General features: G+C 43.5%; 1 protein-coding gene across 1 annotated transcript in view; it reads left to right on the top strand.

The window, feature by feature from the left end:
* Positions 1 to 24,297, top strand: part of LOC134395986 (C-type lectin domain family 2 member D-like) — a 66,948-nt gene that overhangs the window by 27,717 nt on the left and 14,934 nt on the right. Inside the window, exons 8-9 of the mRNA XM_063122282.1 lie at positions 1,032 to 1,223; positions 9,851 to 10,025. The gene's annotated coding sequence lies outside the window, so the exon portion shown is untranslated. The remainder of the gene's footprint in view (positions 1 to 1,031; positions 1,224 to 9,850; positions 10,026 to 24,297) is intronic.

Genomic DNA, 24,297 nt, shown 5'->3' with positions numbered 1-24,297 from the left:
TTTGTGTCATGTCTTTTAGATTGTAAGCCTGTGGGCAGGGACTGTCAAGAAATACTTTTGTAAGCTGCCGTGAGAGCCTTTTTTGGCTGAATGGCGGCATAAAAATCCTTAAATAAATAAATAAAACAAAAAACAACAAAACGGAGACATGGCCAGCCATGGCAAGGCTACAGGTCTCTTGCTTGTGACCCACAAGAAACAAAACACCTTTTACACCATACTGACAATCTGCTCCTATGCCTATTGATTTTGAAGCAAGTCCCATGGTATTCAGTGGGGCTTGAGTAAGCCCACAGAGGATGGCAATCCAAATGGCCTGAGGCAATACTCACAGTTTTTCATCTGGGGAGGAGCCATCCACCCAGGTCCACTTTTTTTCAGGGAATGTGGCTGCCAGTCCAATCCACATCAACTGCGACCCTTCAACGATAGGCTGTATGTGGAGTAGTTAGTTTGGGGATCTTGTATCATCATTTTTATCCTTTTTACTGTTCCGGAGAAAGATATCTACTAGATAGTCCTCTGCCACATTATATTCATGCCCCCTTGTTTCTGGGACCACATGGTAATATTACAGTACTATCTCCCATACAAGTGAGTGGGAACCTCCTAAAATGTTGTCTACATCATACTGAAATTATTAGGGTTAGAGGACTAAACTATGTTACTCCTGGACCTCTGGCCTCTGACATTGGCCAAGGAACCAAGGCCAATGGCAGCTTTCACTCCCTGGATCACAGGAAGAAAATAACAAGGGGAAGGCCGGCCAGCCCCCTTCCATTAGCCAGAAAAGAGCAACTACAGGCAGAACGCTTGGGTCCAACTGCCCCCTATCTTGGGACTGCAGAATCAAATGGAGGCACATTCTGGCTTTTGCTGCATTGTGAATGTGGTTGTGTACATGTGTGTGTGTGTTACGTGCATTATTGCAATTCCTTGTAAGTTGCCTTAGGAATCATTCCAGTGAAAGGCAGGCTATACATCTTCTAAATAATAATAAAAATAGATCACATGCATGTTTATCATTTCAGTTGCAAACAGGAAAACAGTGTCAGAGAGTGATTCAGGGACACACTATCAGCTTTTCAAATTGGGCTGGATCCAGATTTAAGCTTGATCAACTGTGCTGCCCAAAGTGGACTTTGCACCCGTGCTTCCTACAACAGTCCCTGCAGCTCCCTGAAAATGCTACACAGATAGTCAGGAGACCCTACTGAATTGGGGTGAGTTGTGGTGTGGGGCAGAGGGGGATCCGCAAAGATCATGTGGACGTATCTTCCATGAGCGGAGTTCTTTGCCTCACAGAAGGCAGATCCTGGATCCAACCCAATATATCTGTCTTCATCCCAAAACCCTTTTTGTCCTGTTGCAACTGTGCAGATCAACAGAATGAAGGTTTTATTCTGAACTTACCACTTCTTCCAGTTTCTGTATCACCAGCATTTGAGCATGTTTCTTCTGGCAGTCCTCCTTACTCTTGCTCCAAGTTTGCTTTTGCTTTGAAATCCAGTAGCACTTGTTCTCTAAACGGAACCAGTTTTCAGGACACAGTTTGCATCTGGAGTTCTCTGAAAATAAAATATGGAAACAGAGAAATTTCATGAATTGCAAATTTCTTTGGTTTTGAGTTTTTGCAAACATTAGACTTTCTATGTAGAAATATGTGCACTACACCTAAAATAGATGGGGGGAATAAAAAATATAGTAGACTAGACATGATTGCTATTTTTCCTCAAGGTTTTGAATTCTGTTTTTCCTACTAAAGCAGGGTGAGAGGGAATAGCACCAATGGAAGTTGGAGAGAAAGGAGAGACAGGCTCTGGTGCTGTGGTTGATATACAATGAACGTTTTATTGTTTTCAATTTTAAAATGGCTCAACGTTTCGGATTCAAAGGAATCCTTCCTCAAGAGCTGTAATAAACGAGAAAGGAGGAAACTTGAGTGGCAAACCGCACTCATACAAAGGCAATTTGCTTAATCAAAGAAGCTTCAACGATTGCTCTACGTTCTGCCGTCTGTACTGAAAATCCTTTTAATCTCCTTTCTCTCCATTTTCCTACTAAACAAATTGGATAAATTAATGAATGTACTTGTCACGTGATATAATTAGACGCAGTTCATATTTTGCAAAACTACTTATGAAAACAAATCCCAAATCCACAGCATTTTTGGGATGGGAGGTAGGTTGAGGAACAGATGGTGTAATGGTTTTACTGGCTCCAAAGTTAGACGACCGGAGGGGATCTACACTGCGTACTGAAGGCGCTTGCATGCGCCTCCAGTCCGCCCCGAAAACGATTGTGTAGATTCCGTTTGGAAGAGGCGGAGGAAGAGGGCTGCCGCCGCCCACCTCCCCGCCAACCTCCTGCTGCCGGCGAAAGAGCCACTCGGTGGAAGAAGGCAGGGCGGAGAGCGGAAGAAGCTCTCCGACCCGGGTGGCTCTTTCGCCGGCAGCAGGAGGCCGGCGGGGAGGTGGGCGGCGGCAAGGATGCGGCCGGATTCCCCGGCCACCACCTCCTCCGCCTCTTCCTCCTCCTCTTCCAAACGGAATCTACACAATCGTTTTCGGGGTGGACTGGAGGCACACGCAAGCGCCTTCAGTACGCAGTGTAGATCCCCTCCAGGACTATGGAGATGTTTGCCTGCAACCTGAGTGGAACTAAAGTGGGGGTGGGCCATGGGTAAGCCCCCAAATGTCCCTATATTCCTGGCTGTGTTAGAGATCTTCATGCATTTAGCACGAAGCTCTTAAAGGGGGGATTGTAAGTGCTTTTAGATGAATGTGCTAACAAAGATCCTGCAATCAGAGAATGTGGGTAGACTTGTAAGCGCTCTTACAACCCCTTTCCACAGCCAGGCAGCAATGTTGCCAATGTGGCAGCAGCATATTTCTCCCCCCAGCTAAACTGGAGTTTAGGATTCCTCTGCCCAACTGATAAACCTTTTAGGCCAGGGGTGAGCAACTTGTAGCCTTTTCAGATGTTTTTGCCTACAAGACCCATCAGTCTTAGCCAGCATAGATAATGGTGAGGGATGATGGAAGTTGTAGGCTAAATCATCTGGAGGGGCATTAAATGCCCACCACTATTTTGGGCAGATCTTTAAAAGACCTTCACCTGGTTCTAAGAAGAAACCAGAGATGGCACCAAGGGAGCGTCCCTGAATATTCATTAGAAATTCGACAGGTTTTTACATTTTTATTATGAACAGTTTCTATGTCAGCCAGATTACTGTGGCCTCAGAATTCTATCCTGTTAAGAATAGATTTGTCACTTACAGTATTTTTAATGCTGGCTTCACTACAGCTGACTCCCTACTTTATGCCACAAACTCAAAAGCCACAGCAACAACAATGTCACAGAAGTCTTTAGGTTTATGTACTTTTTGAGATTTCGATCCTGTCATGTGGGATTTGTCATGAAGCCCTCAGGGGGTTTCCTGTAGCAAATATGTAAAGGGGCAGCCTTTGAAGATGGTTCGGAAGCTGCAGCTTGTGCAAAATGCAGTGGCCAGATTGATAACTGGAACAAGGAGGTTTGAACATATAACACCGATTCTGGCCCACTTGCATTGGCAGCCTATACGTTTCCGAGCCCAATTCAAGGTGCTGGTCTTAACCTATAAAGCCCTACACGGCTTGGGACCGCAATACCTGATGGAACGCCTCTCCCGACATGAACCTACCCGTACACTGCGCTCAACATCTAAGGTCCTCCTCCGAGTACCTACTCCAAGCGAAGCTCGGAGGATGGCAACATGGGAGAGGGTCTTTTCGGTGGAGGGCCCCCGACTGTGGAATGATCTCCCCGATGAGGCTCGCCTGGCGCCAACATTGTCATCATTTCGGCGCCAGGTCAAGACCTTTCTCTTCTCCCAGGCATTTAACAGCATTTAACAATACTAAGTTTGTTTTTTAACGGACCCCAGAACTGTTGTTTTTAAATGGATACTGTTGTTTTTATACTGTTGTTTTTATGTTTTTGATGGTTTTAAATTTTGTATACTTTTTTAATGTTTACTGTTTTTAACTTTTGTAAACCACCAAGAGAGCTTTGGCTATGGGGCGATATATAAATGTAATAAAATAAATAAATAAACACGCTTCCATTTAAAAAAAAAACATGTTCATGCATCTGGAAGCTTTGGCTCAATTGAGGCTCTCAGTTTACAAGAATTAGGGACATCTGTCTTTTACATTTTGTGTTGCTGTAAGGAACACTGGTCCATTACAATTCTAAGGCCATATTCCTATGCATTCTTGGGCCTAATCTACACCAAGCAGGATATAGCACTATGAAAGTGGTATGAAAGCGGTATATAGTATGTGTCAATGGCCCCCAGCATTGTAAGTGCATTCAATACTGCTGTAAAGCAGAAATGTGGCTCCTGCCTTTTATATGCTGCTTTCATACCACTTTCATAGTGCAGTATCCTGCTTGGTGTAGATTAGGCCCTAGTCACACTCCTATTCCTGGGAATAAACTCCATTGAATGCAGTAGCACTTATTTCTGAGTAACCATGCATAGGATTTTTAAAGGCACTCTTATGGCACAGCACTCCAATTTCTTCTCTTATGACTGCCCAAATGTTATGAAAGGATTAAGTCTGAACAACATTTGGAGGGGTCCTTAAGGCCCGCATAACCTGCACAAGACCTTTTTAGTTTTGGATTGTGCTTTGTGTCCAGCACTTACCGTATTTCTTCGATTCTAAGACACACTTTTTCCCCCATATAAACATCTCTAAAAATGGGGTGCGTCTTAGAATCGCGGGTGCGCTTATTATTTCTTTGAATCAAAGCTTTTTTTCTGTTGGTGGTACTGAAATTAGTGTGTGTGTTACAATCGATGACATCTTAGAATCGAAGAAATACATTATATTTTATTTATTTATTTATTTATTGCATTTTTATACCTCCCAATAGCCGAAGCTCCCTGGGCAGTTCACAAAACCGCCGGTTCCCTGGTAGAAGAGGACTATAATATAATACTTCTTTCTTCTGTGTGAATAGAATATACACTCAGAAGAAAGCAGGGCATAGATTGCAGTAATATCACAAAGAATTAATGTTAAGCAAATCTGATGCTACTTTGCTTTTTATCCTTGGTCTGTGAACATGTTTTCAAGCTGTTTTCTACAACTGCAAAGTCCAGTTTTCTTAAATAATTCACATGAAGCTTAGAGGAATTGTTATGAGATCCAGTACGGTGAAGCGGTTTGAGTGTTGGATTAAGACACAGAAGCTCTCTGGGTGACTTTGGGCAAGTCACTGACTCTTTATCTAACCTACCTCACAAGGTTGTTGTGAGGATAAAATGGAGAGTAGGAGAACCATATGAGCCACCCGGGGTTCCTTGCAAGTAGGGGAGGGGGGAGTCAGGATATAAATGTAATAAATAAATAAATTTATGCTCCTTTCTGTGAGGAACAACTCCGAATGTACCTGCTGAATTGCTGCCAAGAGGCTTACACAAAAGCTGCCGCAAATGAGACTTAAACTTCTCCAAGCTTGATTTATTTTCTGTTTCACAGTAGGAATTTCCTGTTCCATTCTTAAAAGCAGCTTGCTCCAGAGATTCCACTGATTGCCTCACCTGAAAAACTTCAAATAAAAATGTTTATTTAGGTGAATAGTAGATGAGAAAAGGAAGGCACATCCTGAGTATTCGTTGAATCTATATTGGTGGTGGAGAAGTCTACTTCAGCCAGTGGCTGTGCTACTGTGATATCATGGAAAGTGCATAAACTTTCCGACTGCACCCTCTGCAACAGAATGTTCACAAGCAGTCCAAGTGTTGAAAAAGTCACTTTAGCTGGGGAAATCTCCTACAAGTACAGGGCCAGTGTCTAAGGTAGGCATAGTTAACCTGCTAAGAGGCCACACCCCAGCAGGGGCCCAGAGACAAGAGTCTCCAGGAAGCACTCCTCCTCTTCACCATTACAACCTGCTTGTTCACCTGCCTCTCACTCTGGTCCAGAAAAGGGTAAGGAGAGCATGGATACCTCCTGGCAACTCTTGCTAGGGGGTGAGAATCTTGGGGGAAGGGACAGTTAAACTGGAGGCGAGGGCAGAGCTCCGGCTATTGGGTGGTATAGGAATGTAATAAATAAATAAATAAACACGAGGCTTTTAACCCACCACTTTACTGAGGCTTCTGAATTCTTTGTGGGATCATGATCAGCTCCTTTACACATGTTTTTTCCTAATGTTTTTCTGTCCATTTCTTTCTACATGTTCCATTACACAACCATTAGGTGGCACTGTGATATAGTGGAATTGTGGAAATTAACTAGGGCTTCATGCTGCCATTCAGGATACACCAGACGTCCCTTGTTTGTTTGTTTTTTAAAAAATGGTTGCAAAGCATGAGAGAGGCCCTGGAGGTTGTCAATGTTATGTAAAACCATATGAAAAGGAGGACAGGGCTCCTGTATCTTTAACAGTTGCATAGAAAAGGGAATTTCAGCAGGTGTCGTTTGTATATATGGAGAACCTGGTGAAATTTCCTCTTCATCACCACAGTTAAAGCTGCAGGAGCTATACTAAAGTGACCAGATTTAAACGAGGGCAGGGCACCTGCAGCTTTAACTGTGGTGATGAAGAGGAAATTTCACCAGGTGCGACATGCATACAAATGACACCTGCTGAAATTTCCTTTTCAATACAACTGTTAAAGATACAGGATCCCTGTCCTCCTTTTCATATGGTCACCCTAGTAAAGCACCCACAAACGACTATGACTTGAGGAATCACAAGCGCACAATAAATGCCCCATGTAGAAAGGCTCTAGGAGTGGAGAAGAAAAGGAGATATGAAAATCTGATCAAGGAAAAGGAAGTGTTTCTGGGATCCTGTGAAGCAAATAGTGGGTGGGAGTTGTGATCTAGTGTTGGAAGTGACAGTGTGGTCTGGAGGTGGGACTGTACAGCCTTGGGGATGAGGAATAGAATGGCTGTACGGAGAAGGGGCTCCAACAGCCTGCAACACAGAGGATCTGCATGGGAACACTATTCCATTGTGGTACCCAGGCAACATCCTGGCAACGTACAGGAATTTGTCAATAAAGAGGAGTGGTGTTAGCACATTACATAAAAAAATATGTTGTACCGTAAAAGTAATACATATGGAAGGGAAGCTAATTTATTTATTCATTCATTCATTCATTCATTCATTTAATGACTATATTATTGTTCAAACATGTGTGTTTGAGTTACTTACAAACTCCCAGAACACATAATTGGAACATAGCCTAGCAGGTGCCATACTCAGATATTCAGCAGTTCACCAGCTACTGGTCACACTCAATTTCCTGTTACCCCACCACACGTTGACACCTTCATCTGTTCTCATAGTAACAAAAACAACAACAGGAAGTTAAATGGAAGGCAAATTCTCTGGGTTATTTTTAAACATTCCTCTCACAATTTGTTACTCCAATATGTATGCATCAACTCTACCACTTCCTGTGAAGTACACGTGAAACCTAATTATGGGACTCACTACCACAAGATGTAGTGTTGGCCATCAATTTGGATGGCTTTAAAAGCGGATTATTATTATTATTATTATTATTATTATTATTATTTATTTATTTATTTATATAGCACCATCAATGTACATGGTGCTGTACAGAGTAAAACAGTAAATAGCAAGACCCTGCCGCATAGGCTTACAATCTAATAAAATCATAGTAAAACAATAAGGAGGGGAAGAGAATGCAAACAGGTACAGGGTAGGGTAAGGAGGCACAGGGTAGGGTAAAACTAACAGTAGAAAGTAACAGTAGAGGTCTGCACAACACCTTCACCTCCAGGTTGGATAATTCCTGGAGGTGAAGCCCTGATGGTTGTGTACTATCTCCGGTATTCTAGGCAGTAAGCCTGTGTACACCAGTTGCTGGGGAACATGGGTGGAAGGGTGCTGTTGTACCATGTTCTGCTTTGTTGTTCCCTGACCGATGGCTGGTTGGCCACTGTGTGAACAGAGTGCTGGACTAGATGGACCCTTGGTCTGATCCAGCAGGGCACTTCTGATGTTCTTATATTCTAATCTAAGCTTGAAACTTGCTATAGAGGAATTCCTATGCCTGTTTCACTATGCTGAAACTTCAGGGAAAAGTCAACTCATTGTGAATATATATATATATATAATCAGTGACAAACCCTTTAAAAATTATTTTACTCCCTGCTGCTGAAATTTCTGTGCAGCATTAAAACTTCTTATTTGAATGTTTTTATTGTTATTGTAAGCTGTCCAGAAAACTTGTAAGGAATGGCATATAATAAATAAAATAATACTTAAAATGATTATCTTGTTACAGAAGATTCTTGGCTTCGTTAAAACTGAAATGCAAATTATTGGCTTTCCTGCATTACAAGAAGGATATACTGAACGAGTCCCATCTTTTAGACAAAACTTTAGGGCTACTTCCAGTGTTGTTGTTCCCTACTGTATCAAAAGAAATATGCAATGGAAAGGTCAGATGAAAATATAAGATATCTCGATACCAGATCACAACATTTGCAAGATCAATCTGGGAAATCAATCTTGCTCCCTTTTTATTGGACTTCTGTCACCACCTGAAAGCCTTTAGATCTTGTTCACATGTAACACAAATTCATGGGTTAAATAACCCAGAAATTAGCATCGCCACATGGGAGCAAATAAGTGGGTTGCCTCTCATCTGCTTGCCAATTCTGCTTTGAATCAGCTTTCTGAAACAACCTAGGAATGCCCCATTCCTGGGTTGTTGTTGTGACACGTGAACAGGGAACTCTGGGTTGTTTAGGATTTTAACCCAACAATAAATTGGGTATTTCTGGGTTGTTTTGGAAAGCAGAAATGGGTAAGTGGCAGAAACCAGCACACACACTCACACACAACATCCATGGTCTGTTAACTATGGGTTGTTTGATCACATAAGCCAGATCTGATTATTTTGGCAGGATTTTGGCTTTACCACTATATGGATTTGTCTGTCCTTGTTGCCTTTCCCCCCCTAGTTGTATTATGATTCTTGACTGTCTATGTTTGTTAATGTTTTATTTTGATTGTTTTTAATAAGTGGTGTTAGCCATCTTCAGAATGTGATCAGGAGTCTTCCTTGATGGTGCTAGATTGCCCCCGCTTTTAGAAAAAGCCCATGCTTTTGCTGCTGCGGGGTGGCATCAGGTAATGCCAATGTCAGAGGCAGTGCGTGCTTTCCGGCAGCCATTCGGCTTGCTGGGCCCACCCCTGCCCTTTGACTGGCTTCCAGCAATCAATCGTAGGTCACCTTCTTCCCAGGATTGCCCCCTGGGGTGAGAACAGAAGGCGGAAGAGCTATAGTCAACTCGCTCTGGCAGGAAAAGTCGGGGTAAGTCCCTGAATTTTCCAGCTTGCAGATTTGCAGGAAAGCCCCACGGTGGCTGCTGCGTCATAGAACTGACGCGGCCCCACTGCGCAGCCACCACAGGGCTTTTAACCCATATAGATAGCCCCATGAAGTGAAAAAGGAGGGCAGAGATCATAAATAAATAATAAAATAATAAATTACTATTAGGATAAGATATGATTTTGTAAGGATAGAATTAATGGGGAAAGATATGATTTTGTAGGAGTAGAATAGAACCACACATTGGCCATGGCTAGACCAGGCCTATATCCCGGGATCAACCCTGTGCAACCAAATGACATACAAGGGATCCCGGGAGCAGGCAGGGATGACCCCTCCATTTGCCTGGGATAATCCTTAGGTCTAGCTAAGGCCATTGAAACATACTAAGTAATAAATACGCAATGCTTTGTACCTACCCAGCAGTATTACAATGACCAGCAGGATGATGTTTCCAATCCATCCAATCCACAGGGCAATCCAGGGCCAGCGAGAACCCTGGGAGTTATCTATGGAGATGAATAGACAATTCATAGCACAGTCCTAGAGAGAACTACTGAGACGTTCCTGATTGCATAGAGGACTCCAAGTGCATTCAGGAGAACATGTGAAGAAGTCCCCTTCAGACATTCAGCTCTACATGCAGCAGGTGAGGACAGAGACATAGGAATATCAGGCATGGCCTTGTTCCATGCATTCAGAGAACATGTGAAGGTAAATGTGTAAATAAGACTAAAGTGGCGTTTATTAAATCATTGTTATTACTAACCAACAACAATTTATGGATTAGTTCAATTTATTATGTTTTGTGGCTAAGGTGCTTTTTTAAAAAAGATATGGATCCTCCAAAACTTCTACCATTTAACAAGGAACCAGGAAAGCAAAGATCTCTTCACTTCAGCTTCCTATGCACCCTCATAACTGAGACTTCATATGAACATCTCAACTATGCTTTCTAACTTCACAATAAAGCCTCCTTTGTGTAGGATGAAAGCTACAATCCAGAAAGTGTAATGTACAATCCAAGCATTGTCCACTTGCAGTGTTTTACATTGATCATGTATCTATATCTAAGAGCCAATCTACACCTTAATATAAAAAATGTAGCGAGCAGCTACATCTTCTCTTTTACTGTAAAGTAAAAGGGGCCCTAATCTGGATCTGGACATTAGGGCAAGGGGTAGAGAGGCTTTGATTCTTGGCCTCTTACTGTGTTGCCAGTCAGAAATACAACCCCCACCCCCACACACAAACTGCCCCAAATCAATCCATTCAAAGCAGCTAATGGATCAATTTTTGACAATCTAAATGGCAGGCATGGGTGGGGTGGGGTCGGGGGTGATCTGGATCAGGATGATAGCAGGGGTAAAAGAAAAATTAAAAACAACCACCACATACTAGGATCCCAATCCAGATTGCATCCCCTGTGGTTACTGTAGATTAAAAAGAAGTAAAGTCATAGCTGCTAGCTATGTCTTTTTAATGTAATGCATAGTTTGGTTCTAATCATGTCTTATTCCACACTCTAATCGATTCAGTTTTGTTTGTTAATACTCTCAATCCACGTGTCTCATTTAGATGGCAATTGGTGGATAAAACAGAAAAACTTTTGAAATTAAAAGGATCATGTGGCACCTTAAAATACACATTTCTTATTCTTTAATGTGCCATACAATTTTTTGTTCTTTTTGCTGCAACACATGACAAGTATCTCACTAGAAATTGCTACATTAGAAACTTGAGGCAGCTTTCAAAAGATTATATATATATATATATATATATATATATATATATATATATAGTTATGAGGTGGTCCGCTGTTGAAAGAAGAAGAAAAAATCAAAACCACCCATGGCATGTCAAGACCTTGATCATAGCTACTGGATCTTGGCTAGTGCCTCTCATTGTGTCCTTGATGAATATAGTTAATAACTGTTCTCTCTGCACGTTCTGGTACCTACTGAAATAGCAGTCAAAATGCCATTCTTTAATTCCACCCCCCACCCCCTCTCTTGCAATCGCCTTTAAGTTAAGTTCAGCCTTTAAGACGGAACTCAACTACTACAGTATTTGAAAAACGGAAGGAGACATTTCATTTCTCTGGACCCTAACACAAATGTTGGGGTGGGCAGAGAAATTCAGACTTTTATTTCAACCAGCAAGCCCTAGTTGAAATAAAGCATTGCTTTTATCACTTTGAAATCCTTTCCAGATTCTCAGTGGTCTCCTTGAAACATGTCCATTTTTCTACCTGGTAAAAGAGTATACTTTTACTAGTATATTTTAAACAACAAGTCCATGTTTATATAAAATGGCTGAATATCCTGTCATACTGCCTACCTCCCTTTGCCCTAAAAAGACTTCACGTCCAAACAAACCTACCAGTCTGTGCTATGACTGACTAATACAACAGATACCCCTAAAAACAAACTTTTGGATGATATAACTTACTGAAAACTTGAGCTGGACGAAGCAGACTTGCACAGTGAGGTTCAGAAGGGAGGTTCAGGTGAGCGTAGACAAGTTCATCGGCCATGCTGTGAGCAGCAAATAAGACCAAGAGGTTGTGTTTTTATGAATCAAGTTGACCAACCCATGGAAATCGCAGTCAGGAAGTGTTATTGTAAGAGAGCTGAACTCAAGTCTGAACTTAAATTCGCCCACCTTCCACTTCTACAAGACTGACACAGTTTTCTGTTTCAGACAAGACTGAAGTGAATAATAAATTTATCTGTACCACTTCTCCCTTATCAGGGTTGATGCTACGCTCTAAAACAATCACTGGCTCATAATGAAAGATGTATTGAGTTCTTGCAAAGAACCCAAGTTACTGCAGAATAACAATAACCTGTATAATACACAAGTTATTGTACAGTAAACTCTCAGAATAGCGCCGAGTTGGTGTATCTTCTAGCTTTGATCCTTGCTAATCAGCAAAGTGTGAGTCAGTTTAAAAGGAAGGAGAGCAGTATTATAAGGCAATGCGCTTTGCTCTAGCAAGTTCATCACTCTGCCTGCCTCATTGGTAAAATGTTTAGAAAACAGCAAGGAAAGTAAAATGGATCTGGTACTAACATACAAAGCCCTAAACGGTTTGGGGCCAGGTTATTTGAAGGAACGCCTCCTCCCATATGTACCTACCCGGACATTAAGATCATCCACAGGGTCCTTCTCCGTGAGCCCCTGCCAAAGGAAGTGAGGCAGGTGGCTACTAGCAGGAGGGCTTTCTCCGCTGTGGCACCCTGGCTGTGGAACGAGCTCCCCATAGAGGTCCACCTGGCGCCTACACTGTATTCTTTTCGTCACCAGCTGAAGACCTTTTTATTTTCTCAGTATTTTAACATCTAAATTTAAACTCTGCTGTTTTAATTCTGTATTTTAATCCTATATCAATTTCTGCTGTGTGGTTTTATCCTGGTTGTGCTTTTCATATTGTATTTTGTATTTAGGTTTTTAGCTTGTTGGATGTTTTATTATGTTCCTAATGGTTTTAATTTTTGTGAGCCGCCCAGAGAGCTTCGGCTATTGGGCAGTATAAAAATGTAATAAATAAAATAAAAATGAAAAATAAAATAAAGATGAGGAACAATGGCAAAGATGAGAGATCAGAGTTTGAAGCAAGTTAGGAGATCACCCTTGAGGTTTGAAATCTTCTGGTCAAAATGGGAAAGTTGAAAGATCTCTGTCAAAAACATTCATAAGGCGTTTTGTTTTGTTTTATAAATCCCAGAATGGGAACTGAATGTATTCCTGCCTTTATAGCAAAACTGGCCATTTATATCTAGAGGAGATCTGAATGAGAGCTAGAGAAATATCCAGAATATTTAGAACACACTCTACCAGTCAAGATACATTATCCCTGCAATATCCAAGATGGTGCCCAATATTCTTGGAGACTGCCAGTTCCCTCCTGGCCTCCGGAAAGTGGGCAGATTGGCAGATCGACCACCCCATAGCCTGGCTGGGATGCACACAAAAAGCCTGTTGCCCCCTCTGCCCCCTCCCCGGTCCAAATCAAGGCTTGGGCCTCTAATACAAACTTTAAGAGTCCATTTCGAAGCCTTGATTGGTGAAAGGGGGAGAGCTCACATCTTCTTTTCCTGCATTTCCCAGAAGCCTGAAGTCTCCTGAGGCTTTGAAGTCTCACTGGGACAAGGAGTCTGAAGTCTTGCCAGGACTTTGAGACTTCATAGAATCATAGAATAGCAGAGTTGGAAGGGGCCTACAAGGCCATCGAGTCCAACCCCCTGCTCAATGCCACCCTAAAGCATCCCTAACAGATGGTTGTCCAGCTGCTTCTTGAAGGCCTCTAGTGTGGGAGAGCCCACAACCTCCCTAGGTAACTGATTCCACCGTCGCACTGCTCTAACAGTCAGGAAGTTTTTCCTAATGTCCAGCTGGAATCTGGCTTCCTTTAACTTGAGTCCGTTATTCCGTGTCCTGCACTCTGGGAGGATCGAGAAGAGATCCTGGCCCTCCTCTGAGTGACAACCTTTTAAGTATTTGAAGAGTGTTATCATGTCTCCCCTCAATCTTCTCTTCTCCAGGCTAAACATGCCTGGAGACACCTCATTCCGGAAATCTGTGAAACTTGAGGCTTCTGGATGAAGAAGGGAAGGAAGATGACTTCCACACACACATACACACACACACACACACACCAATCAAGGCTCACCAGGAATGGGAGGAAGAGCTGGAGCTGCTGGGTCTCCAAATCAGGGAGGTGGAGGAGACACTGGTGGGGCCAGACAGGGAGCAGCAGGATCTGGAAAGAAAGAGGTGAGGAAACTGAAGTGGATGGGGGTGGCTCGGAAGACGGCAGGGGCAGAGCCCACCAAACAACCAAACCATAAATGCAAAGAAGTACCTGCTCCCCCCACCCCACCCAGAGAGTCCACTCCCACCTCCACCAGGTGCTCACCCAACCTCTTTCCCCTGGTGGTCTTTGCTTTTGCCGCAATGAGAAAGCGGCCAGTGGGGCTGTTCAGAGCAGCTGTCCTCCTTCTGTTGCTGCAGGGCTGTGACATCTAGGGCCCATTCTCTCCATTCATTCAATTTTCCTCCCTCCCCTCTCCTCCCTTCCTCTCCTGGAGATCTGTATCTCTCTCTCTTTCCTGGCTGTTCTCTGCTGCCAGTTTACCACAAACAAACAAAACCGGAAGAAAAACAATTTACTTTTAATCAGCAACTTGCTCTCTCTGAAACGGAGGAGATAGGAGCACTTCTAGGCAAGGAAAGGGTTAATGTAGTGCTGGTTATCTGGCTCACTTAACCCTTGCTAGCCTGGCCAGCTACTTCTGAGCAGGCGTTGTATGAGTGCATGGCGGGAGCAGCAGCAGCAGCAGCACGTGCTGTCTTACTGAGGCTCGTTGCGTTTCGTGGGAGGGCTTCAGAGACAGTTTCAAAAATATCGTCATCTAGGGTGACCCTATGAAAAGGAGGACAGGGCTCCTGTATCTTTAACAGTTGCATAGAGAAGGGAATTTCAGTAAGTGTCATTTGTATATATGGGGAACCTGGTGAAATTCCCTCTTCATCACAGCAGTTAAAGGTGCAGGAGCTATACTAGAGTGACCAGATTTAAAAGAGGGCAGGGCACCTGCAGCTTTCACTGTGGTGATGAAGAGGAAATTTCACCAGGTTCTCCATATATTCAAATGCCATGTGCTGAAATTCCCTTTTCAGTAGAACTGTTAAAGATACAGGAGCCCTGTCCTCCTTTTCATATAGTCACCCCATCATTTTTTTAATGTTTCTTGCTGCTGGTTTCCTCTGTTCACTTTTGTTTCAACAAAATCCATTCCCATCACAGTCCAATAAATTTAAGTAAAAATCTTTTCATGGGCTTGTGACTGAAGGGGAATACATTTAAGTCTGCACTGCCATGTTGGGTAAAAATGTATTTGGTCTTTGTGGGGGGTGGGAATTTGCAGATTGAGGAATTCTTATGAGTGTGTGTGCAGAGAGAGAGAGAGGGAGGGAGGGAGGGGGAGGGAGGTATGGGTGGATTCTATACTTAATATAAATGCTTTTCAATGTATGGTGCTGCAGCTTAAGATGATGATGATAGAATACACATTGGCACTCATTATTTGCTTGTGTGTGCCAAGTGATACAATGTGCTTTTAAATGATGGGGTATATACAGCAATCCTATAAAGGTCTGCTTGAAAGTAAGTTTCACTGAATTCAGTGGGAGTTACTCCCATGTAAACATGCATGCGTGAAAGAGAAATGGGTGTTTTCCTTCCCCACCCCCTTTGCTTTCAATGTTGCAAGTTGCTGGGTTGAACTCTTTTTAAATTTGGGCTTAAAATCCATTTTGTTTTGTGCTGTAGTACATTTCAGTCATATTGTGAACATGTGATTTTAAAAAATCCTTTCCCCGCGTTTTTGTAGTGCAAGTTAACACATAGGGCTCGCTAAATTCCTCCTGTTTGTTGGGCCACACTTAAAACACACACACACCTGTGATTATGTAATCCGAACTCTCTCACTTGCATTGACTCTTGTTTGTCTGCTACCTCATTTTGCCTTTGTGTGAAATGGGTTGTTCCTCTCCCATTGCTTTCAATAAGTAGGCTCTGCTACAAACTGCTTTCTCTGTGTTATTTTGGAGAAATTTCTGGGAGGTGGGGTGACCACCACCACCCTTGCCTCTGCCTCCAGTGACCTCACTTTCCATCCCACCAGTTAACGTTAGGTAAGTAAGGTTTGGGGTGTGTGAAGTGGGGGCTCTCATAACTGTATCCCCCTTAAAACCCCTGATGCCCAAACTTATTCTTGGCAGTTCTCCAAACTATACACCAGCACCAGCAGTCAGAGCCAGCTAGATCACCCTCCTATCACCTTCCCACAATTTCCACTGCAGGAAGGGAAAATAGGGCCACAGCAATACACCAGGGGCAAATCTACACAGAGCACTGAAGGCGCTTGCATGCGCCCCCAGTGCACCCCCAAAGCAATGGTGTAGTTCCCACCCTGGAAGAGACGGAGGAAGAGGCGGAGGAGGAGGCGGCTGGGGAATCCGGCCGCATCCTTTCCGCCGCCGCCTACCTCCCCGCCGGCCTCCTGCTGCCGGCGAAAGAGCCAGCCAGGTCGGAGAGCTTCTTCCGCTCTCCGCCCTGCCTTCTTCCGCCGAGCTCACCGACCCGGCCGGCGGGGAGGTGGGCGGTGGCGGCAGTGGCAAGGACGCAGCCGGATTCCCCAGCCGCCGCCTCCTCCGCCTCTTCCGCCGTCTCTTCCAGGGCGGGAACTACACCATCGCTTTGGGGGCGCACTGGGGGCGCATGCAAGCGCCTTCAGTGCTCTGTGTAGATTTGCCCCAGCTCCCCAGTAAGTGTGTTTAGGATAGGTGCCTTTTTGTGCTTTACAGTGCAGAGGTGGGGGAGAAATTTTATAGCAAAGTTTCTTTCACATCTTGATAATCATGCAAAGATGGAGGCATATGGGTGGTGCAATTGAGAAGTGAGATGAGGTCTTGTTCAGCTACTGAATATCTGGTTGTAAGAGTTGCTTTGTGCCAATTCTGAGGATTTATCACATGTTGTTTTTATACTGTTTTTTTTTTTTGTGTGTGTGTGTGTGTGTGTGTGTGTGTGTGTGTGTGTTTTTAAATTGTATACTTTTAATGTTTACTATTTTTAAATGTTGTAAACCGCCCAGAGAGCTTCGGCTGTGGGGCGGTATATAAATGTAATTAAATAAATTAAATAAAATAATCCTATGCCAGTTTACCCAGAAGTCAGTTCCACTAAGTTCAATTGCCATTTGGGCTTTCTCCAAGTCCCAGATAAGAGTGCATAGGATTGCAACCTTAGCTGCCAAGATCTCTGTAAATCTAATCTCAAAGTCAGTATTTTAATTATGTAGTGTTATGAAGTATGCATTAATTTACTTGCAGGTAGTATTTTGAGCGGGGGACAAGACATGGGTGTACGTGGAGATGATGCTTTAGTCTGTGATATTTTAGACCAGGAATAAGCAACCTGGTGCCCTCCATGTTTTGAAGTACAACTCCCATAATTTCTGACCATTGGCCATGCTGGCTGGGGCTGATGGGAATTGTAATTCAAAACTGGTCCATCAAATGTTAATTTCAGATACACTGAATGTCTCACTTGTTCTTTATTTCAGTGATTTTAACATTAAGATATTACGCAGAGTAGGTTTGTCTTAATTGTGAGCTGTGGAATCAGACATGTGACCACGTCCCCTCGGGGGCAGGGCCAGAGCTACCATAGAGGCCACTCAGGCGGCTGCCTAGAGCGCCAAGCTAAGAGGGGCGCTGGGCATCACAGCAGTCATGCACATTGTTGGCTGTGAGCCAGCCCGAGCCGGCCCGAGGATTCAGCTGGGGTGGGGTGGGGGGGCTCCACATTCGGACTTCCACCCAGAAGCCGCCATCCCAGAGCCGCTCTAGCCTTCCAGAAGCCGCACTCCCAGAGCTGCGAGGCCGCCACCCCCAGAAGAAGAAAAAGCACGTGGCGAGCTCGACCCTGGCCCAAGCCAGCCTCTGCCTTACTCCCGAGGAAAGGGCACCGGGTCGCCTTGCCTCTCTCCTCAAACAGGCCGCAATGTCCAGGCAAGTGGGCAAGCGGGACTCCCTCACCCTTCCCCCAGGAAAGCTAGGGACTTGTAGACTCCTCACAAGGCAAACTCTCCTGCTTCCCAATCCTGTGTGCATGGATCAATGGGACTTGCCTCCAAGAAAGCGTTGCACCGGGAAGCACCAGTGCGACCCGATCCGCCTATGCCTCCTTACTCGGAAGATTTATTCCCCCAAGTAAACGTGTGGAGGGGATTGGGACGCCAGGATGCATAGCGGGTTCATTTATTTATTTATTTATTTATTACATTTCTATACCGCCCAATAGCCGGAGCTCTCTGGGCGGTTCACAAAAATGAAAACAAATTCAAAGTATAAAACAACAGTATAAAACCATAATATAAAATACAATATAAAAGCTCAACCAGATAAAAACAGCAGCAATGCAAAATTACAAATTTAAAACACCAAGTTAAAATGTATTTATAGACTGTTAAAATGCTGGGAGAATAAAAAGGTCTTCACCTGGCGTCTAAAAGCATATAATGTAGGTGCCAAGCGAACCTCCTTAGGGAGCTCATTCCACAGCTGGGGTGCCACAGCAGAGAAGGCCCTCCTCCTGGTAGCCACCTGCCTCACCTCCTTTGGGGAGGGGTTGCGTTCGCACGGAAGTGAATTCCAGACGGCTCGGTCCCAAATCGAAGTGAGCCAGTCCCAGCTCTCCACTCAACGCACACATTCAGACTTCCACGCAATTGGGTGGGTGGGTGTGCAAGTAGCTTGCCTTGCCTAGGGCGCAAAATAGTCTGGCACCGGCCCTGCTTGGGGGCTAGGCATGTTGCTGTGGGCATGCCTCATTGAGTGGGCATGCCTCATGTTGTCCTCCTTTTTGGTTCCCAAAATACGGTCACCCTAGGGTTATTACACCATGATTACTATCCAAAGCTGCTATTTGCCCCATGGGGGTGAAGCTTACAGGTTCTTGGATGCCTGTAACATACTCCTCCAGGGCAAATAACTTTGGTAAGGTTTAAATCAGAAAAACTGCTCCTTCAGCAGTTGCCAACTGACCTGAAAAAGGCCTTGCTTGCTCTTCTGCCTTTAAAACAACTTGATCCGTAGAAATCAATAGGTCAATGTTTTCACAGGACGGAAATAAGTATTGTCATCTGCTACAAGATGCACATTAAACTGTCAGAGGAACAGGAAAAAGCAAAAGGAGGTGAGCATCCAAAGTAGGTCACAAAGGAGAGAAGCACATTCTCAGGATATAAATAGGTTTATTAACAAGAAGCCCGTTGCATTTCAGCCTGATTTTGAGGTCTTTTTCATGGGGCTGTAACATTACTAATAAAATACTAATGAGACAACACACAATATTAAAACATATTTTCAGAATTGGTTACTCATTGCCACAAGTTCCTACACTTAGTAATAGCATTTAAAACCTTTTAAATCTGACATAATGCAAAAGTATAACATGTAACACAGCAGATGATGTTTTCCTTGCAGAAGGTACCAGTTCTAATCCCTTAGCATCTTGGACAGCAAGGCTGGAAAAAGTCTTCTGTTTGAGACCCTGAAGAGCTGTTGCTAAAGAAGGATAAGAAATTTCTTCCGTTCGCATTTCCATATGAACTTGCGATATTTATATTTCCCGAACCAAACAAATTTCTCAGTTTATATTTCCCGAACCAAACAAATTTTGGAACTACAAACAGTTCCAAAATTTGTCATCCAATTTATAAATTACGGAGTGAATACAAAAGATGTGTGCATTTGAAGAAGTGCGTGCAAAAAGGGCACGTACTTTGAGAAATGTGCACAAAATGATTTATTTAATGGAAAAAAATATGCAAATTTCAAAAAGAAACGAAAAGAAAGGTCCCTTATCACTGTGCAGGGCTTTTTGTCCTTTTGATAGAAACAGGTTCCTTCTCACAAATCCATTCAAATACATTGCTGCACAATTCAGGGCGAAGGATATTGTCTTTAAGAGATCCACATTGATTTATGGCTGCTGGAAGAGATACTGAGAATCTGTGGAAAGAAAGGAGAAAGTCTCTGGTGAGCTACTTGAGTGATCAAACTGGAGCAGATTTCAGATTTCTAGACCTGGACCACAGCTAGACCTAAGGTTTATCCTGGGATCATCCAGGGTTCACCCCCTGCCTGAGCACTGGATGCCCTGTGTGTCACCTAGATGAACAGGTTTGACCCCCTGGACAATCCAGGGATAAACCTTAGGTCTAGCTATGGCCCTGGTGAGCTCTCTACCATGGATTCTTCCTGTATCTTCCCTGGATAGGAAGGTGTGTTTTATTTTAGGTGTAAGCTGATTTAAGTCTTGCATGGCTTAGATCAGCTTTTTTTCTGAAATCCTCAAGGTTCATCAATTCTGTTACATTTTTAAAAAGAAGAGTGCCTACCCCAGATCTCTAAAGAATTAAAGCTTTACTCAAATGTGCAAAGTGACAGGCCACATGGGAGGCCTGAGCGAGCGGCTACATTTTGGCCCCGCTGGCTGCTTGCAGGTGGCTGGCAGGACCAAGTAGCGGTGCGTTTGCCCCCTGAGCGACCCACATCAGGTGGCTTCATGGAAGGGCTGGCCCTACTGAGAAGGGCTAGACCTGAATTTGTACTTGCCTTAGCAGTGAGATACACGTGGTCAGGGATCAAAATCCAAGGACTTTCCAGAGAAGTTCTCTGACTCACACTAGATTGGGAATATTATAATACTTTTGGGAAATCTGGGTTTCAAATCCTCTGGAAAAGTGGCAGGCCCTAAGTAAAGCAAAGTTTGTTTGGCCTTACTAAGGATAACAAAGACAAAAAATGAATAGATCATATATTGGGCCACCAACACATTCCCCCTATCTGGGGCTGACATGATTAAAGTACAAGAAAGAAAGAACCAAAGAGACTGGAATGAACAGGATTACATTCTCTTGTCATCTCTGCACATACAAGAAGTCTGGATCATATGAAGATTTTCCTTGCCACATAGAAGCAGGTACTATTAGGATAGAGGAGTTCATGAAGTAGTGTATGAGCGTTTTATCCTACACTCATGGATGGCCACTCAGGGATCTTCGCAGGTCATTTCGACGACACAGCGATCCTGCTGTGCGTCTCCCACTCCATTCCCCTGTTTTTCACATCTTAAAAGAAGTCACAGGAAACCTGACTTTTTTGAAATAAGTCGGGATTTCTCGGGATTTCCTGCTGTATGCAGGGAAGTTCCGCCAGAAAGGGTAATGTTCCCATTGCTTTGTAGGGGCCACATGGTCTCTGCATACTCCCCCGTGTAATGTGAGCTCATCCCCAATGAGAGCAGTGGGGAGCAGAGCAACGTTACGTTATGGTAGTGAAACGTGATTCCGCCCCACCATCTGATGATCCTCGATAATCCAAACTTCCAACTAGATACAAATACAAAGTAAGGTAGTAGAGGAATAATAGAATGTTAGGAACACCTCTGGCAACAGCCCACATTCTTTTAAGGAGATTCAGCTGTCATTTTATGTATTTCTTTATTTACGTATTTTATTAAAACCTCTGTATCCCACCCTATATCACTGAGATCTCAGGGCAGCATACAGCTAAAACCATACAAACAGTATAAAACAATAAATATAGTAGTGCTGGGCCGAATCCTGACCCCTATTTTCTGGAACTTTCTCTCTCCCTGTGAAGGGAGGAGGGGAATTCAGAGAATTTTCTCCTTGAGGAGAGGACCAGGGTTTCAATATACTTTTTTAAAGTATACCCGGTTGCTGAGGGGGCTTTTTATTTTTAGTTTTCCAACAAAACAAAACGCCCCCACTTAACTAGGCATTTGGAGGAGCCCAGCAATTCTAAGTGAACGCTATTGGAGACCTTGTGACCACTCCCTCTCCAATAAGCACTCAGGAAGAACTACTGGGTTCCTGCAAGCGCCGGGGGTGGTGGTGGTGTGTGTTTTGAAAAAATAAAAAGGAAGAAAGAAGACCCCTTAACAACTGGCAACATTTAAAAAGCTATGTGGAAACCCTGTTGTCCCCCACCCCCGCAGGGAGAAAATTCTCTGAAATTCTCACCTTTCCCAGCCCCTTTTGTTTGAGCTTTCTTTTTCCTTTTTCCCACCCACCACAAAATGCCAAAAATGGAATGGTCAAAATTTTCAGCCCAGCACTAAAGTATACACAACTAAAAACAAATTCAACCATTATCAAATTTGGAGTTTGGAAGCCTTTAACTTAACAGAGAATTTACATACCGTATATATGTTGAACCCAAGATAATGACATTGTCATCAGGTAGTGACTAGAATGTGTGAAGCAGGCAGCCCCAAATTGGATAAACACCACAAATGGAGATTTCAGATCACCAGACAGTTTCCCACCCATGAAATTTCACTAAGCAAGATGATGGAAGTGGGAATCACCACAGCCATATCAACGTGAAGCCCAGCTCTATATTCATGTGGGAATCAGCCAATACTCTGAACACCAAACCCTGGAGAAGACAGGGCATCCATAATCCCAACTCTTCTGGAAGAGGTTATGCTGTCTTTGCAAAAATCACTGTGAGTCAGAATATAAACATGATGATCGTAAGTAGCTACCCAGTTAGCTGGGGGAAAGGTAATAACGGCCGGGGAAGGCAACGGCAAACCACCCCGCTATAAGGCCTGCCAAGAAAACGTCATCAAAAGCTGGCATCCCTCCAAGAGTCAGTAATGACTCAGTGCTTGCACGAGAGGTTCCTTTCCATTCAAAGCAGCTATAAGTAACAAACAGAGGCAAACACTCACAATGAACATTTTATCCAGGTTCAGGCATTCTTTGTGTTTGAATAGCGAAGTCCAATCCAAAAATGAGTTTTCGCATTGATGCTGCTGCAGTTTTGTATTAATTTCTGCTAGGTATATGTAGAAAGAAGAATTCTTATTCTTCTCTTAGTGTGTGTTCTTAAACCACATAACCACACCATAATACACAGATGTTCCCCAGAATATTTTTTCAAAAAGCTTAAATCAAGCCAGGAACCAACTGTTCAGAAGGGAGTGGGGTAATTACATTGCTATATATGTTCTTCCCGTAATCATTAACCAGTAAGCATACATTTGGGAAATACAAATTGGCTGAGGAAACAGAGTTCGGTCCTTAATCCTGTGGCTGAACTTCAAAAACAGATGCCCACACAACACCAACATGATGTTTATTTGTTAGCCACTTTCTCATGGTTAACCATGTGCAAAACAACAAAGAGGCCCTGTTCAGAGGGCACCTTAAACCACAGCTTTAACCATGGTGAATAAGGCAAAAAAGCAAAAAATAAGGTGACTTCTGAACAGGGCCACCATCTTGTGGCAGCTTAAGGACCAACAGGTTTATTGGCAAAAAGGCTCACAACAGCAGTAGTCAAGAGAGGCATTTTGCAACTAGCACCATCTGACTTTCCTCCCCACTCTTGGTTGGCACATCATACCATTTCTTCCATAGCATGGAACACAAGCATTTGGGCTCCCTTTCTGGAACAGTCATCACCGGCTTCAGTCCAGGTTTTTGTCTCTTTAGAAAACCAGTAGCATTTTCCCCCTTGCGGCACCCAGTTCAGTGGACAAAGTTTACATTCAGAGTTCTCTATAAGAGGAAAGGTAATAAAGTTTCTTTGATTAGGCTGTTTTAAACCATTTCCTTAGACTTAAAATTTGATTGGCCCTCTAGTTGAGCTCTGTCTCCTTTCTCATGCTCCCTATTCTGCACAAATTCATCAGCCAGTGGCTTCATTGGTCTCATCCTCAAACACCCATCTTGGTTTCAGCTGCTCAGCGAGGGATGCTAAAAGCAATAAAAAGGCTTTCCTTAGACACGTGAATAGTAAAAGACTGAGGAAAGAAATGGTGGTTCAACTGCTTAATGAGGATGGCAAATTGGTGACAGATGACAAAGAAAAGGCTGAAGTGCTCAATTCCTATTTTGCCTCAGTCTTCTCCCAAAAGCGGGTCTATGATCTCCCTAGAAAAAGTGAAGCACAAGTTGAGAGGGCAGGATTGCAATTGGAGATTGATAAACAAATGGTCAAGGAACACCTAATTTATTTGAATGAGTTCAAATCTCCAGGGCCTGATGAACTGCATCCTAGAGTAATGAAGCAGCTAGCAGAAGAACTCTCAGAACCACTGTCTATTATCTTTATGAAATCATGGAAGACAGGTGAGGTTCTGGATGAGTGGAGGAGGGCTAACATTGTCCTTATCTTCAAAAAGGGCAAAACAGAGGAACCTGGGAACAACAGACCAGTCAGTCTGACATCCATCTCTGGGAATATTTTGGAGCAGATTACAAAGAAGTCAATCTGTAAGCACCTTTAAAACAATGCAGTGATTA

This window comes from Elgaria multicarinata, chromosome 3, assembly GCF_023053635.1.
Source record: "Elgaria multicarinata webbii isolate HBS135686 ecotype San Diego chromosome 3, rElgMul1.1.pri, whole genome shotgun sequence".
Classification (NCBI taxonomy): domain Eukaryota; kingdom Metazoa; phylum Chordata; class Lepidosauria; order Squamata; family Anguidae; genus Elgaria; species Elgaria multicarinata.
This window is presented reverse-complemented; position numbering and strand designations above follow the sequence as displayed.